The following is an 18,245-nucleotide window of genomic DNA, read 5'->3' as shown; positions in this document are numbered from 1 at the left end:
AAAACTTTACACCCCTGAGCCTACATTGTGGGTGTCGTTAGGGTAGTAAACTGGTACTAACTGCAATGAAACCCTTAAGTATTGCCTTGCTTTGGTCTCAAAAATGAGTACTCCATTCTAAAATACTTATTGTTCTAGATAGTTTAGTATAAATTACGATTTTAAAAAAATTGTAGTGCCTCCTATTAAATGATGTATGTTTAGGAGTGCTGAAGTGGAGTGGTACTTGGGGATTGAATAGAGATAAATTTAAATGGGAGGTGATGAATGTGACAAGTACTAGTACTTTAGAGTAACAAATTTTTAGGATAAATTTCGAATCTTAGAAAGCGAACTATTTGGGAGTAGTATAATTGTAGATTCAGATTTTATCACAAAATATGTACAATCCTATAGTCCTAATTATACCATCATGCACATGTTATTCAAATTTCTCCACATCTTAACCTTATATACTCTCCCGCACTCCACCATCCCTTATTTAATATTTCTTCCGTTTCATATTATAAGATTTTCTAGCATTGCTCTTATTCATATATATGTTAATGAAATCTAGATAGATATATATGTGTGTCTAGATTCATTAACATCTATATGATGTGGACAATGCTAGAAAGTTTTATAACCTGAAACGGAGGTACATGAGGCAGCTAGGTAATTATTCCTCTCTCTTAATTTATCCCTTCCACTCCTAACAATACACTTATATTCACTTGCGACAGATGTAGTAGTATTTCTCTTTACTTGAATATTAAAAATTCGAATTAAATCCACTCGGATTTTGAGACATTTGAACCTCTCGAGCCATATCAAACTGAAATTTCACTAGGGATTTCAAATGGATTAAGGCCATTTTCAAATTCGAAACAAAAATAAGAAAATAAATCTGAGAAACAGTATTACATTAGTAGTAACAATGGGAGTAGAATTATTCTTTAAAAAGTTAATATTTATTCTCTTTCACTCTTCCCAACGTATTTAACTCTACATATACTAATTAGATATTTTCTGTATTCATATTAACCAGAAAAATCTGATCATTGATTAGATCGTTTGTGTTTTATCTTCACCATAGATTGTACAATCTTATATTATGTGTTTCGTGTTGTGGTCTTATTTTAAAGTTCATTCAATCTGTTGAATAACTGGTGGCCTATTCGCTGATCCGGAGTAGAAGACGACGATCTCATACACACAATCATATAGTAGATGAACACGGATATAAGGAGAGGCATCACAGCTTTATTGCTTTAACCATATGTGAATATATCAACCAACCTCTCAAGCCCTCTCTCTCAGTATATATACCCATAATAGGAAGAGTCCTATTAAGATACATTTTCATATATTTGGTATGAGCCTATATTTATCTCTGACAGGAGATAATAGTTTCATAACACTCCCCCTTGGGCGAATACCGCGTTATACACATGTCTCATTAAAAACTCCATCCAAACACCCAGTGGGAGAAAAGGATAGGAGAAAAGAGTACATCATATACGCTAGTTATATTGCATTTGTTGCCTCGTTAAAAACCTTGCATGAGAAATATTCAAGTAAAAACTCACTAAGAGAAAAAGAGTACAACACACGATCTTCTTGATCGCATAATCTTTAAGATTGACTATTCTTCATAAATAGCTAATGATCTATATGCTTTATTATATTAATCAACTTGGATTAACACAACAATATAGCGGTAGTAACCTTCAAGGTAAATTATCAAAACAATGATTAATTTGATTAATTCTTGGTAAATTAAATATAAGACTTCCAAGACTTAAGTATGATAATCAATGTTTAGCACTCCCCCTCAATAAGACATCCGTTAAAACTTCCATGTTCCAATGTCATAACCACATTTTTATTAATGTGTAAAACAATGATAATAAAATTACCACAATGTTTAATCTTTCGTTTACTTATTTCATAAGTTCTACTATGAACAAGAGAAATAAATCAACGTATAGGAGCAATATGTATAACCACTTATTCAAATGTGCAATACAAACAAAGTTTTATCCTTACGGAGGACTATGGGAAAATAAGTTGCAACGATACACATATGCGGTATGTATAAAATAATTAGCTCAATACAAGAGGTTAAATATTATGCAACTTTCTCTTAATGGATTTATCAATCATTACCAATTTGGTTGTTTCACTAATCTTCAACAATTAGCTTAAACCACTTAGAGTGACATAAACCGGTCTATGTTTTGGCATTAGGGGAATTAATAAGATTGCCAAATACCATCAATAAGTATATTTTCATGATATATAAATTCTTACACCTTCATAGTATGTAGAAAACTACCGATCCACTTGCATGCTAGTGGATGTGATTTTCCAATTCATTCGTTTGAACGGGTCTGTCCACTTCATGGGAGTACGAGTTATCAGTGTTATATGGAGATTAACCGGTAATTCATACATTAGCGTAGTCCTACAGGGATCAACTTATTCTTCTGGAAGTCATTTTCTCTGCTATGAGAAATATTCTCACTTCTAGGAGAAAAACTCTTCGTGAGTCATCATAAACTCTTCTACGAGTCTTGCAATTCTCTTCATGAGAATATAGTGTGCTTCATGACACTAATTAGTATGAGATTTACATATATGTTGCGAAATTGTTTTCTTTCTAGTGAAAACTTCATATGGATTTTCATAACCCATAAACTGCATATCATTTATTCATTCATGCCTTTTGCCAGCGATATATATAGCGGAATTTAATACATTCATAGTAGGAGAATATCAGTCTTTTCCATGACCAAATGAACCGTCGCTTTTCACCACTTCATTTCCTATTAAGTCTGAACTTCCATGTTCACATAGACTTATTTAGTGACTATGGTTCAACCTCATTGCTTTCTTCAATAGACCTGATATGAATGCTACTATGCAACTCTGCCATGGACTTTGGTTCCGGATCCAGATTCTTATTAGAGAAATATTAGCAATCATAGAGGCGATGTTGTCGACAACTATTCTTTTCTCCACATACTCATTCCGTGAGGTTAATTCATTATAAACCATATCTTAGTCATTTCCCAAACATAAGATGTATGGTTGTTCCTCATCCCAGAATTAGATAGATGTGCGCACTTTAATTCTGGGTTTTCATCTTCATGATGAACCTCTTCATGAGGCAATTCATCTTCATGGTGATTACTCTACAAGAGTTGTAAGGAGTTATTAATGGGTACATTGACAATAGTCGTTAGATCTTAGAATCCGCAGGCGTCCCCGTAGATTTTAGAACATTGACTAACATGTCACTCTGCATTTGTGGATATACTATTTTAAACCCGGGGTATACCACTGTTAGCAGAAAGTTTACTACAAGTAAACATAACTTCTGATTACTCCTTTAATTCATAATTATCTGGCAAGCTCCCGCTTCTGGCTTACAGGAGAATAAACTAAACCTTCTAGTTTAGTTTGGCTTGTGCATTATTCTTACTTATGAAGATCTTTTTCTTCTTGAAAATATAAAGCATCTTTAACACATGGGCTTTTCTCCCCTTGATGTCGATATTCGATCTTTATCTAATAGCATATCACAAAAATACCCTATCATAGGCACTGGATTAATGGAATTCGGTCCATTTGTATCCCCAACTTCATGTGGAGGCCCATATATGTATGCTATGGTGGTGATGTATGAGGGAAATGTTCATTCATTGAACATACACTTATACAAAATAAATGGGGTAAAGATATTATATGCAGTGAGCTAACATAAAAATTAATGCAATGGCATGAAAAATTGCACATCCCTAATACTGTAGGTTATCCCAATTCATAGAGGGTTATTATTCTACGACAATGAAGCCTAAACAAATATCCACTAGTCGACAAAATTACTCTATTTTCTAGATTTTTTTATTTGCCCAAGACTTGATCCAATTACTCATACTATATTCAATTATTGAATTAAGTTGGATCAATAAACTTCATGTTTATATTTATGCAACATAGATATGATCATAAGATGGATGTGTTAGTATTATATAACTTCATGATGTCTTCAAGAACATAACTATAACACTAAAACATTAATCTATAAACATAGTTTAACCATCATGGAACTTTTCAAATCACCCAAACATTATTCTATGAGAATATTTATTCTTCTTGAATATGCCAATAAATTAATTGGGTGACATGTCTAACTTTTATTTATTACGCCAACGTAAATGTGGTATCATTTGATCATTCAGAATCATTCGAATCCAAAAGGTCATTAATTATTTAGGATATTTAGGTCATGTAAACCAATAGCTTTCAAATAGCTATATACAATTTCATACTTCCTCGATGAATATGCAATTTTCAATGGCCAATAAATATCACACTTCGTTGTGCGACAATAATTCATAATTATCCCAAATAAAATTCGCTAATAGTTTAGGCTATTTTTGCTTCTAGCATTTGACCTATAACACACCAATTTGCCTGCCACATATCCACAATTTCTTATGCTTCTTTATTGCGAATATTCTGAAATTAATTTGCAAAATACACATATTCCTCCCCCTTTTCACGCCAATCATAAGAAAACTTACAAAATAGTTGTCGTGAAACCCACATATTTGCTGTAACTTCATGGTACAACTTTTCTAAAATAAATAATGTGGTTGCAGGTGGATATATTTAAGCTTCAATGCTTAAACATAAAAATTATAATTGTTCATGTGCATAAGTAAACAACTTTACATGTATGCCAATATGGCGTCAATGCACTTAGAGCATGTCCAGTAGCTCATCTAAATTCGGTACTCCATATCTCAGTTTGGATGGCCATCCAAAAAGATTCTTCCTCCATATTTATTCCTGCTCCAACAGATCATCCATATTACATACTCCATATCACCTTTCATATATTTTAATAATATCTTCTAACTAACTTTGCTATGTATATGTTTTTTAAGCCTGGATTAGTTAAAAAGAAATAATGTTATATGCTTCACCTGATAGTTACCAATTAATCTCTCACGTATACTGAGGTTGATTAATAAAAGTCTATCACGTTTACTGCGAAAGAAAAGAAGAAAAAAATAAAAAAAAGAACGGATAAACATCGTTCCCAGGACCCCAACACCAACCCAGCGTCCATTTTCTCCAGCCCAACGGAAGCGATGCAGCCGAGCAGGCAGAAAGCGCAAGCAGAGCGAAGCGCCTTGGCGTGGAGAGGGAGCAGCGGTGGAAGGTGCCGCATGGGAGCGGAGGTGGTCGGCAGGCGTGAAGGAGGCAGGCAGCAGGCGCGGAGGCGGAGGTGGCGGCCGACGGAGGCGGCGGTGGTGGCCGGCGGGCGCGGGAGCGGTGATGGCGGCTGGTAGGCATGGAGGAGGCAGGCGGCAGCTGAGGGGCGGAGGTAGGCGGCAGGCATGGAGTGGCGGAAGGGAGCATGGCTACCACTAGCGACGCTGTCTTCTGGATCTAGTATGCCTCTCCCTCTCCTTTAGGCCGGTGATGACGAGTCGACGACGACGGAGGGGAAGGTCGCGGAACTCCAGATGGGGGCGGGAGCTGCGGCCGTTGCGATATGGTGTTTGGAGAGAGAAACGCTATATTTGGCCTTTCTCTCTCTTTTTTTGCCTATCCTCTATTTTTGGATGGCTGGATGGCTTGTCTGCTGGAGCCGTGTTTTTCACTTTCGTGCGCTAAATCTCAGATGGAGTACCGAGTGGAGGATCTCCTGGGAATGCTCTTAGAACTATCTGTTGAGATTATGGGCATATAATGATTTAATTTATTCCATAAATAAATCATGACATTACAGATGAAAACTAGCATGAACGCATCATTAGATCTACACATGTAAACTACGCAGAATAACATGAACAGATCAAATATGCGCAACATATTGAACACGTACCGAGGTGACGAAAAGACCGGCTGCTTGGTCGAAACTTTTCGCAGGTGTCTACGAAGGCACGAAACACGCGAGCGAAGAGGAAGGTGAGCCGTCGCGAACGAACAGGGAGCAGTCGCGCGAAGCGCTTCCCAAAAACCTTATTGCCGCCTTCTCCCGGTGCAGGACGTCAAAGGCAGAGGTTCCGGAGACCTGCTCTCCCGATCGCTGGTGCACGCCGGCGAGCGGGATGGAGTAGTCTACGAGCGACGGCGCAGTACAGAGTAGAAGGCAAACCCTAGATTGTTTTTGCGTATATACTGCGTGAAGACGGCGGGTCGGTTTATATAGAGAAGGGTCGCTTGATCAGGGCGCCCGCACGATCTCTACTGCGCGTAACCGAACCGGATAAGTCGCGCGTAACTTATCCGGACTCCACGCCGTTTGCACGCACCGGATTTTTCGGAACGTTTCCAAAAGAAAAACGAATCCGAATTTGCAGCAAAACAAAACTGCAAAAGGAGGCTGCATCTGCGCAAGGGTGAGGAGCCAATTTTTCGGACCATTCGACGCGTACGTCGTGCACGCGCGCCGCCTGCCCGAATGCTCTTAGAACTATCTGTTGAGATTATGGGCATATAATGATTTAATTTATTCCATAAATAAATCATGACATTACAGATAAAAACTAGCATGAACGCATCATTAGATCTACACATGTAAACTACGCAGAATAACATGAACAGATCAAATATGCGCAACATATTGAACACGTACCGAGGTGACGAAAAGACCGGCTGCTTGGTCGAAACTTTTCGCAGGTGTCTACGAAGGCACGAAACACGCGAGCGAAGAGGAAGGCGAGCCGTCGCGAACGAATAGGGAGCAGTCGCGCAAAGCGCTTCCCAAAAACCTTATTGCCGCCTTCTCCCGGTGCAGGACGTCAAAGGCAGAGGTTCCGGAGACCTGCTCTCCCGATCGCTGGTGCACGCCGGCGAGCGGGATGGAGTAGTCTACGAGCGACGGCGCAGTACAGAGTAGAAGGCAAACCCTAGATTGTTTTTGCGTACATACTGCGTGAAGACGGCGGGTCGGTTTATATAGAGAAGGGTCGCCTGATCAGGGCGCCCGCACGATCTCTACTGCGCGTAACCGAACCGGATAAGTCGCGCGTAACTTATCCGGACTCCACGCCGTTTGCACGCACCGGATTTTTCGGAACGTTTCCAAAACAAAAACGAATCCGAATTTGCAGCAAAACAAAACTGCAAAAGGAGGCTGCATCTGCGCAAGGGTGAGGAGCCAATTTTTCGGACCATTCGACGCGTACGTCGTGCACGCGCGCCGCCTGCCCTGCCCTGCCCTGCCAGGCCAGGCCAGGCCAGGCCAGGCGAGCGAGCGTGCGCGTGTGTTTCCCCTCTTCTCTCCACCACACATGCTTCAAGTGGCTAGGAGGACATCCTCCCTTTTAAGGAGGTCCCCCTCTCCTAGAATAAGCAAGGTGGTACTAAACTCCACATGCATGCCATCCCATGAGGTGGGCTTTTGTGATTTTCCAAAGAATTAATCTTCGAGTGGGCTAAGGCCCATTCATTAATTCCAACAATCCCCCACCAAATCTCAAAATCCCACTGAGATTTGCCTTTTCCAATGTACTGTTTATATACCAGCGGTTCGATGGAGACCAATTAAGGTTGAACATCCACCTAGAACTCCAAGCTACACTTACTCACAACTTGAACAATGGACTACGCCTTGAATTGCAAGTCTTGTGCAAGCAAGTTTCACTCAAAGTCTTATCCAGTACTAGACCGTCTGTAGACTACCCCTCGGGTGGAGCGTATAAGTCATACTCCTAGGTCTTTAGTAAGCTTCCTAGAAGATTCACCCAAAATCTTCATAGACTGCGACCAACAGTCAAGCTCACAAAGGTGAGTTCTTTCAAGAATGCTCTGCAGGACAACATCTTCGCTAATTAAAGCCAACAGAACTCATTAAGGCATAGCCAACCTGCCTTGCAGCTCACGAGAGTACATGCATCTTCACTTGGAGAGGGTATATATATTGATACTCTCCTCTAGTTTACTAATGGTTTGTTCTTCCCAGGATCTAATTCACGGGATCTCCGATCACATAGACTGGGTTACCACCATAGTATAACTCACATGGGTCTCAAACCCATCTCCTTCGATGCATTGTTTATCACATTTCGTGATAGTCCCTTCGTGAAGGGATCTGCCAGGTTTCTCGCTGTTTGGATGTAATCCAACGTTATAACTCCGGAGTTTCTTAATTTCCTGACAGACTTCAATCGTCTTTTCACATGTCTAGACGATTTCATATTATCCTTAGAACTATTCACTTTGACAATTACCGTTTGATTGTCACAGTTCATAAGGATAGCCGGCACCGGTTTTTCAACAACAGGCAGATCCATTAATAGATCACGCAGCCATTCTGCCTCAACAGTAGCAGTATCCAGTGCCGTTAGCTCTACTTCCATGGTTGACCTCGTCAAAATGGTCTGTTTGCAAGACCTCCATGAAACAGCACCACCACCCAGTGTGAAAACATATCCACTAGTGGCTTTGATCTCATCCACATCAGAGATCCAGTTAGAATCACTATAACCCTCCAGTACCGCAGGATACCCAGTATAGTGAAGCCCCAATTCCACAGTACCTTTCAGATAGCACATTACTCGCTCAAGCGCACGCCAGTGATCATCTCCCGGATTAGAGGTAAATCGGCTCAACTTGCTCACAACAAAGGAGATATCAGGCCTAGTTGCACTAGCCAGGTACATCAACGAGCCAATGATTTGGGAGTATTCCAGTTGATTCCCAGCAATTCTCTTGTTCTTGCGAAGCAACAAGCTAGGATCATAAGGTGTTGGAGAAGGCTTACTATCAATGTAGCCAAAGCGATTCAAGATCTTCTCCACATAATGGGACTGCAAGAGTGTAATCCCATTCTCACCTCTAATTAGCTTAATGTTTAAGATAACATCAGCTACTCCCAAATCTTTCATATCAAAATTTTGAGACAAGAATGATTTAACCTCATTTATCACCTCAAGGTTTGTCCCAAATATCAGTATGTCGTCAACATACAAGCACAAAATAACTCCCTCACCCCCACCATGGCGATAGTACACACATTTATCTGCCTCATTGACTGCAAAGCCTGCAGATGTGAATGTTTTGTCAAATTTCTCATGCCATTGCTTAGGAGCTTGTTTCAGACCATACAAAGACTTCAACAATTTGCACACTTTGCCTTCTTGACCTTCAACTACAAACCCATCAGGTTGATCCATATAGATCTCCTCATCCAGCTCTCCATTAAGAAAAGCTGTCTTAACGTCCATTTGATGAACGAGAAGACCATGTGAGGCTGCTAGGGAAAGTAGCACACGAATTGTGGTCAATCTAGCAACAGGTGAGTAAGTGTCAAAGAAATCTTCGCCTTCTTTCTGAGTATAGCCCTTAGCAACAAGCCGAGCCTTGTACTTTTCAATAGTACCGTCAGGCCTAAGCTTCTTCTTGAACACCCACTTGCACCCCACAGGTTTACACCCATAGGGTCGCTCTGTCACCTCCCAAGTCCCGTTAGCGATAATGGAATCCATTTCACTACGGACAGCCTCCTTCCAGTAGTCTGCATCAGGAGATGCATATGCTTCTGAAATTGACTTAGGAGTGTCATCCACGAGGTACACAGTGAAATCATCACCAAAAGACTTAGCCGTCCTTTGTCTCTTACTCTTTCGAGGAGCTTCACTGACATCCTCCTCAGAGACAAGTTCATGTGTATGTTCAGTTTGTTCTGGTGGTGTGATTGAACTGGGAATTATTTCAGAGGGTTGGTTCGAACCACTATGTGTATCCTTCATTGGGAAAAAGCTCTCAAAGAAGGTAGCATCACGAGACTCCATAATTGTACCAACATGCATGTCCGGTACCTCGGATTTAACTATTAAAAATCTATAGGCAATGCTATGATGAGCATATCCCAGAAAAACACAGTCCACAGTCTTAGGTCCAAGTTTGCGCTTCTTCGTTATTGGTACATTGACTTTCGCCAAGCACCCCCATGTGCGCAAATAAGAAAGTGATGGTTTTCTACCAATCCATATCTCATATGGTGTTTTGTCCTTATTTCTGTTAGGAACTCTGTTTAACACATGATTTGAGGTCAACAATGCCTCCCCCCACCATGCCTTAGGCAGTCCCGCGGTGTCCAACATGGCATTCACCAAGTCAGTCAGTGTGCGGTTCTTCCTTTCAGCAATCCCATTAGACTCAGGAGAATAGGGAGGCGACCTCTCATGTATGATGCCATGTTCCTCACAGAATAAGTCAAACTCGTTCGAGAAAAACTCTCCACCACGATCAGACCTAAGCCTTTTTATCTTTCTATCAAGTTGATTTTCAACTTCTGCCTTATAAATTTTAAAATAGTCTAGAGCCTCGTCTTTCGTTTTCAACAAGTACACATAGCAAAATCTAGTAGCATCATCAATCAATGTCATGAAATATCGTTTTCCACCCTTCGTCAACACCCCATTCATTTCGCAAAGATCTGAATGTAGGAGTTCTAGTGGTGCCAAGTTTCTCTCCTCGGCAGCCTTGTGAGGCTTGCGAGGTTGTTTCGATTGCACACAACTATGGCACTTAGAACCTTTGACAATGGAAAACTTAGGAATTAAACACATGCTGGAAAGCCGAGACATCAAGCCAAAATTAATGACATAAACGTGAATGCCAAACATTAGCCTCATCATCCACACTGCCACAAATATGGTTCACAGACTTATTGCAGAAATCAGAAAGGGAAAAGCGGAACAGGCCTCCGCACTCATAACCTTTACCAATAAAATATCCATGTTTAGACACGACTACTTTATTAGACTCAAAAACCAACTTAAATCCGTCTCTAGTCAGACGGGAGCCACTAACAAGATTCCTGTCGATAGAAGGGACATGCTGCACGTTTTTCAGCTGCACGATATTTCCCGAAGTAAACTTCAGATCTACCGTGCCAACACCATGAACAGAAGCATGTGACCCATTCCCCATTAGGACGGTGGAACCCCGTGCGACCTGATAAGAAGAAAACAATGAGATGTCAGTACAAACATGTACATTGGCCCCAGTATCAACCCACCAATTAGTAGATTGATTAACTGAAAAAACAGTAGGTAAATTACCATACCCGCTTCCATCTCCAGTGTTGCCAATGGTCACATTAGCAGACTTAGAAGTCTGCCCTGCAGGTGCCTTCATCCCCTTGCGCTGTGGACACTTCCTAGCCAGATGACCAACTTGGCCACACACAAAGCAAGTCCTCTCATCCTGATTAGGATTGTTGTTGTTCTTCTTCTGCTTCTTGAAGTTGGTGGTGTGTTGAGCTTTGTATTTCCCCTTGCTCTTGTTCTGGGCCTTGTGCACAACATTGGCACTGGACTGCCCACCATCGCCCTTAGACGCGGCATCTTTTTCCCGAGCTTTCTCCTCAACATCAAGAGACGCAATCAACCCCTCAACGGAGTATTCCTGTCTCTTGTGTTTGAGTGCAGTACCGAAACTCCTCCAAGATGGAGGTAGTTTTGCAATAATGCACCCGGCCACAAATTTGTCGGGTAAGACACACTTAAGGAGTTCGAGTTCCTTAGCCATGGTTTGTATCTCATGAGCCTGTTCGACTACAGAACGGTTGTCAGCCATTTTGTAGTCATGAAACTGCTCCATGATATACAGATCATTGCTAGCATCAGTAGCACCGAATTTAGTATTCAGTGCATCCCACAACTCCTTAGCGTCGGTCATATGCATATACACCTCGACCAGACGATCGCCAAGAACGCTAAGAATGCATCCCACAAAGAGAGTAGTGGCTTCCTCGAATTGCTTCTGCTGTTCAGCAGTAAGAACTCCTTCAGGTTTGCCAGTACTCACCTAGAAGCATTTCATAGCTGTCAGCCACAGAGTGACCCTGATCTGCCATCTCTTAAAATGCACACCGGTGAATTTATCCGGCCTCAGTGCATCGGCAAAACCAGCCATAGTAAAATCACAGTGCCTATAATAAGGTTTTTGGATTGTTGAGATTATGGGCATATAATGATTTAATTTATTCCATAAAGAAATCATGACATTACAGATGAAAACTAGCATGAACGCATCATTAGATCTACACATGTAAACTACGGAGAATAACATGAACAGATCAAATATGCGCAACATATTGAACACGTACCGAGGTGACGAAAAGACCGGCTGCTTGGTCGAAACTTTTCGCAGGTGTCTACGAAGGCATGAAACACGCGAGCGAAGAGGAAGGTGAGCCGTCGCGAACGAACAGGGAGCAGTCGCGCGAAGCGCTTCCCAAAAACCTTATTGCCGCCTTCTCCCGGTGCAGGACGTCAAAGGCAGAGGTTCCGGAGACCTGCTCTCCCGATCGCTGGTGCACGCCGGCGAGCGGGATGGAGTAGTCTACGAGCGACGGCGCAGTAATGAGTAGAAGGCAAACCCTAGATTGATTTTGCGTATATACTGCGTGAAGACGGCGGGTCGGTTTATATAGAGAAGGGTCGCTTGATCAGGGCGCCCGCACGATCTCTACTGCGCGTAACCGAACCGGACTCCACGCCGTTTGCACGCACCGGATTTTTCGGAACGTTTCCAAAAGAAAAACGAATCCGAATTTGCAGCAAAACAAAACTGCAAAAGGAGGCTGCATCTGCGCAAGGGTGAGGAGCCAATTTTTCGGACCATTCGACGCGTACGTCGTGCACGCGCGCCGCCTGCCCTGCCCTGCCAGGCCAGGCCAGGCGAGGCGAGCGAGCGCGCGCGTGTGTTTCCCCTCTTCTCTCCACCACACATGCTTCAAGTGGCTAGGAGGACATCCTCCCTTTTAAGGAGGTCCCCCTCTCCTAGAATAAGCAAGGTGGTACTAAACTCCACATGCATGCCATCCCATGAGGTGGGCTTTTGTGATTTTCCAAAGAATTAATCTTCGAGTGGGCTAAGGCCCATTCATTAATTCCAACACTATCAACCTACAAGGTTGATTGAGGCTTAGTGGATAATAAGAATACATTCGCCAAAAATACTTCAAATAATAGGCAAGACAAATATTTACATTCAATGTTAGACATACAGTTCACAATTTTATTCCACAAAAGGTTAAATAATTACTATAGGTAAAAAAAAAGGCAATATAGGTAAGGTGAGATGACCTATATAAAAAATATTTGGTAATCTAATGCAGAAGCTTCTGTGCCTAAAGCAAAAGATAAAGATTTTCTACATGAGCTTAACCATGTTCTTCATATTGAACTTAATCTAAACTATAATGTAACTCGTGTATTGTAAAATGCTATCTTATCTTAAAAGAACGAATGCAAGATTACTGTCATTACTATTCGTCTCTCCCTGAGTTGAACATCAAATTCAAATACACCAAATTCCTTTCCTTCCATAAATTTTGAGTATGCATGTTCTTCATGAACATATTAATAGTATAAGTCATATATGTGTGTGCAAATGCACATGTTGACAGTAATACAACTTCTTGTGTATCAATTCTAACAACTAAACATGTTGCATCTAGGCCAAAATTGCTTCAAATGCAAATGACCAATTTACTCAAAATAATTTACATACATCCATAAAAACAATACTTCATTTGTAAAGTCATTTATACGTGGAAGATGGACATAACATTATCAATCAAATTAACTATAGACACTTGGCATATTGGCATATAGACTTCTCGTAAATTATCTAGCTATTCACTAGACTTCGTGACAACTTCGGTAAATTATCAATCAAATTATACTATCAATCAAATTTATACGTGCAGGGCATAGTGGCATATAGACTTCTCATCTAGATATTAGCAAATTCGATGACATTGTATCTAGGGATGAAAATAGTCGAAAATGGTACATTATTTTATTATTATTTTCGAAAACGAATGGAAACGGTTGGGAAATTTTCATATTTATGAATTCATCTATTTAGTGTCAACTTCAATGCCACGCTGATAGAAATTAAAAAAACTAAATTTTGAAAACGGTAACCATCGATAAAAATATTATTATTATATTAGTTTTGCGGAAACGGTATCGGTACGGTCGGAAAATTTCCATACCGTTTTCACCCCTAATTGTATCTACTTGGACACAATTAATATAAATAGTTGTAGCTTTTGTAAGTCAATAATATACTCTCTTCATAATGAGTGTATACATTTATTCTATACGGAGAATATATAATTGTGCCTTCTGCAAATGTGGCGACAATTAGACAAAGAGAAGATATATGAATAATTTTATTACTCATTTGCCCAATAAATGTATTTGCTACATGCAACTACTTACATGATGTCCTTTTATGCAACTTTCTACCGGTTTACTTCTAGTAAATAAAGTGCACAAAACGAGTACAAAATAGTAAAGAATAATTTTCAATACACACCTTTTATTACAATCCTAGCAAATAACATGATTTTCTGCTATTCAAAGGTATGTGTAATTTACAGAACTACTAACCCACAGAACAATCAATTACCCCAAACAAAACAATTGCCAGGAAATAAACCATAAAATATGATGCTTCCAAAAGGGGTGCTAAAACAAAGGTTTCACAAGTTCATGGAAGCTCTTTTGCCTAAAAACAATGTTTCTAGGATTGATTATGGTTATTGAAGAAACTAACTAAATAGTTAAAGCAAATACTTAGAAATACGGGACTAAGGTATAAATCCTTAATTCTTCTCTATTTGGCGTAAACCCAATTCATGAAGGTTCAAAGTATAAATGGCGAATGTATATTCCCCGTAGTTTCTAATGTCCCATAGGACTTTTCCGCATAATTTCCGCGTTTTCGGACCAAAATCACGGTTCGTGCCCGACTCCTTTTAATAGGCCAATTTCTACTTGGCCCACCTCCTTATACTGGCTAGCTTGAAAACCTGGCCAGCCCATCTCATATGTTGCCCAATGGGCTATTACAACCTTCTCCCACAAGAAATGGGGTGAGGTATGATCCAATTGCCATTCTTCAATGGAGACGACGGATGGGGCAAACGTGCTAGTGATTCCTCGGTAGAGATGGACAACTATGGCAAGTTGCCATGGTCAGAGGCGGAACGGCGGTGCAACATCTAGTAGCACCGACACCAGCATTTGTTGGCATCAGGCCATGACCGGCGTCCGACAATCATAGCTCCATGTTACGTGTCGACGAAACTCGGCTCGGCATACAGGCCGGCATGGCGGACGGCTATCGGCGGCGGGCGCTCACAGCGGCTTCAACCCTCATCTCGGCCACGTGCGGTAGCGCGGGAGGCATGCCGTGCATACCGGCGGCGAGGGGAGGCGAGCGTAAGCTCCTCGGCGTCGCTACGGGCGGCAGCCATCAATTGCGTTGCGGATGGCCTTGAAAGGCCGTCGAGTCGGCGTTTCAGATGGTGGATCAACGTGGGAAAGTCTCTGGATTGATTCGGCAACGATTGACAAAGGGGAGGACATCATGCGGTGGCGTCAGGGAGTCGCTACGTGCAAGCGGCGGCGGCGGCGCATGCAGGTGCCGATGACTCGGATTTGTTACCATCTAATTCATACAGATAGCAATACGACGGATTATTAACATACAAGTCACTCACAACCAACAGTGTCCCAAGCGCGCTGATCCATAAGATCGGCGATGACGAGTGTGTTAATATATTGATAGATCAACGACTATGTTAGCCAGATAGACGACAGCTTCTAGGTGGTGTCGTGTGTTACCGAGTGTGAGATGTCGTCATTCGGGACAGCACTCCGTCGTTCAATTCAACGGATTATGTATGTGCACCTTCTTGTGTGCATGGTAAGCGTGTTCGGGCGCGTGGTGCCGAACTTCGTGGTCGGCGATATAACAAGAGAAGAGTTGGTGCAAAGGCCGGACAAATACATCTATTCATGCGAGAAAATAAAACGACTAGAGACATGATCTAGCATATTACTCTCGCTACTGCAAAGTATTAGAATAGATGAAACCAATACTTATCTCGTTTATCCGATGTAAAGGTAGCCGATCCGCTTATGCACGTCCGCATAGCGTATCGGCGATGCGGCATCGACGAGTTGCGTGCTGGTGTAGCCGTGTATAGCCCAGCGCTGTCAACACGGCATTGCACACCCATGTTGTTATAGGCTTGGTGAAGATCGATACGTGCACGTACTAGATTGGTTGTACATTCATGTGCATGTATGCTTGTCTGCTTGATCCTTTGCTCCTGGATCCTAGCCGCAGGGTTGCGTACTGCGTGTGGTAGAGCCGCCCGGCTGGTTGCCTCGGGCACGCGCGGCTGGATGCGTCCTGCTGCCGTGCATGCTCCGGTGCGGCGTCGTAACCCGGCGACCATCAGCCACGCGTCGAGCGTGGCGTGCAGGTGCGCACGGGCAGGCGGTCGTGTTGGCCAGCGACGAGCAGTACACGGATAACAGATCAATCTGATTAGTACCGAAATCAATTGATCTACTAGAACACTTACCGGGATTAGCGTACGAGCAATCTCGTGCTGATAACGTGTTGAATAACTAGTGACCTATTTACTGATCTAGAGTAGAAGACAGATCTCATACACACAATCATACAGTAGATGAACACAGATATAGAGAGGGGCATCACAGCTTTATTTCTTTAACCATATGCGAATACATCAACCAACCCCTCAAGCCCTCTCTCTCAGTATATATACCCATAAGGAAGAGTCCTATTAGGATACGTTTCCATATATTTGATATGAGCCCATATTTATTTCTGGTAGGAGATAATAGTTTCATAACACAATCTACCATATGACGGGAGCGTCTACTGCATATAGTTTGTTTCATTAAATAAGACAATAAAAATATCAATGACATATCATAAATGTACAGGCTGCCAACATAGAATGTTTTCTCGTGAAATCAAACTTTTTAGCACGGTGAGAACGCGGAAGGTGACACATAACACCTTTGACTAATAGCTACAGGATTTAACGACATTGTGCTTTTAGTAGTAGTGGACATACCCGTCAACAGCGAGGCAAAATGAACATCAAAAGTTGTACTACATAAATAGACATATTCAGGCACCTTTCGAATGAGATTAGGTTTTACAATTTAATTGGCCACACAGGGCCTAACAGAGAAAATCAACGGAAAAGAAACATAGGCACCAATGACATAACACAAACATAGTCGATTGGGGCACGCAACCTATTTGATGTCCTCAGCAATAGAAACTTTTGAAAACAGCTGGTCTTTCTCTGAAATTTTGGTGAGACAACAAGAGTGAGTACATGAAGTATTCGCAATTGTACGGGAGTATGCAATATATGATACAAGGCTTCAAAGGAAGATTAGGGTTTATTTGTATAAAGGCATTTGCGAATTTAAATACATTAAATAAATATAAATTGAATTTAAACAACATTTACAAACACAATATTTTTAACCAACCAACCCAAAAAGGATATTGCGTCCACACGGGACCAAAAGGTTCTATGTCCACAAAAGACCACACAACTATATTCATTATTTTGTTCTGCACATAGATTTTTCCCAAAAGTAAAACTTTCACAAATCTACCCCTCAAGTGAAATCACCAAGGCTGTGTTCTTTTCCCAAATTTCCCAACTCAACTCCCTCGTGTTCCGCGTGCACGTTTTTCAAACTGCTAAACGGTGCGTTTTTTTGCAAAAGGTTTCTATATGGAAGTTTCTTTAAAAAATCATATTAAACCATTTTTCAAAAAAAAACTTAATTAATCATAAGAAAATGTGTTGCTCCGTTTTGCGTGTGAGGGAGGTGAGTTCCCAACCTCACCTCCCGAACACGACCCAAACATGTCCATCATTGAAGGATCACGGCTATTCGAATAGATTGAAACTCAGCAGAGGTTATACAACTTTACCCACGAGATACAATTCTGTGCTGCTAAACAACAAAGAGTAACAAAGTGTTTCCTCTATCTCGCTCTAACGCCGACTTTCCCATGGGCGGTCCTCCCTTCACCTGCTTCACCACACAGGTGAAAGGTACCATGGTACAATCCAAAAACCTATCATCTAGCCACCTGGACCACCGGTGCTAGAGCTAACCATTCTTGGCACACTCGGTACCCATCTTCCATGTGTCACTCCCTCGTGTGCTCCTGATGGCGATTATGTGCGTTAGCGAACAACTAACCGCCATACAACCATCATAAGAGTGCTATAAATAGAGCTCATCTCCCTCACTTGTAACACACACCTCAGGAGCAATTCTCTCTTCTAATTTATATTCTCTATATTTTTTTAAGTAGGAAATAAGCTCAGGATCTTCGATCCTATAATCTTCTCGGAG

The sequence above is a fragment of the Oryza sativa genome, chromosome 3 (genome assembly GCF_034140825.1).
Source record: "Oryza sativa Japonica Group chromosome 3, ASM3414082v1".
Lineage (NCBI taxonomy): Eukaryota > Viridiplantae > Streptophyta > Magnoliopsida > Poales > Poaceae > Oryza > Oryza sativa.
This window is presented reverse-complemented; position numbering follows the sequence as displayed.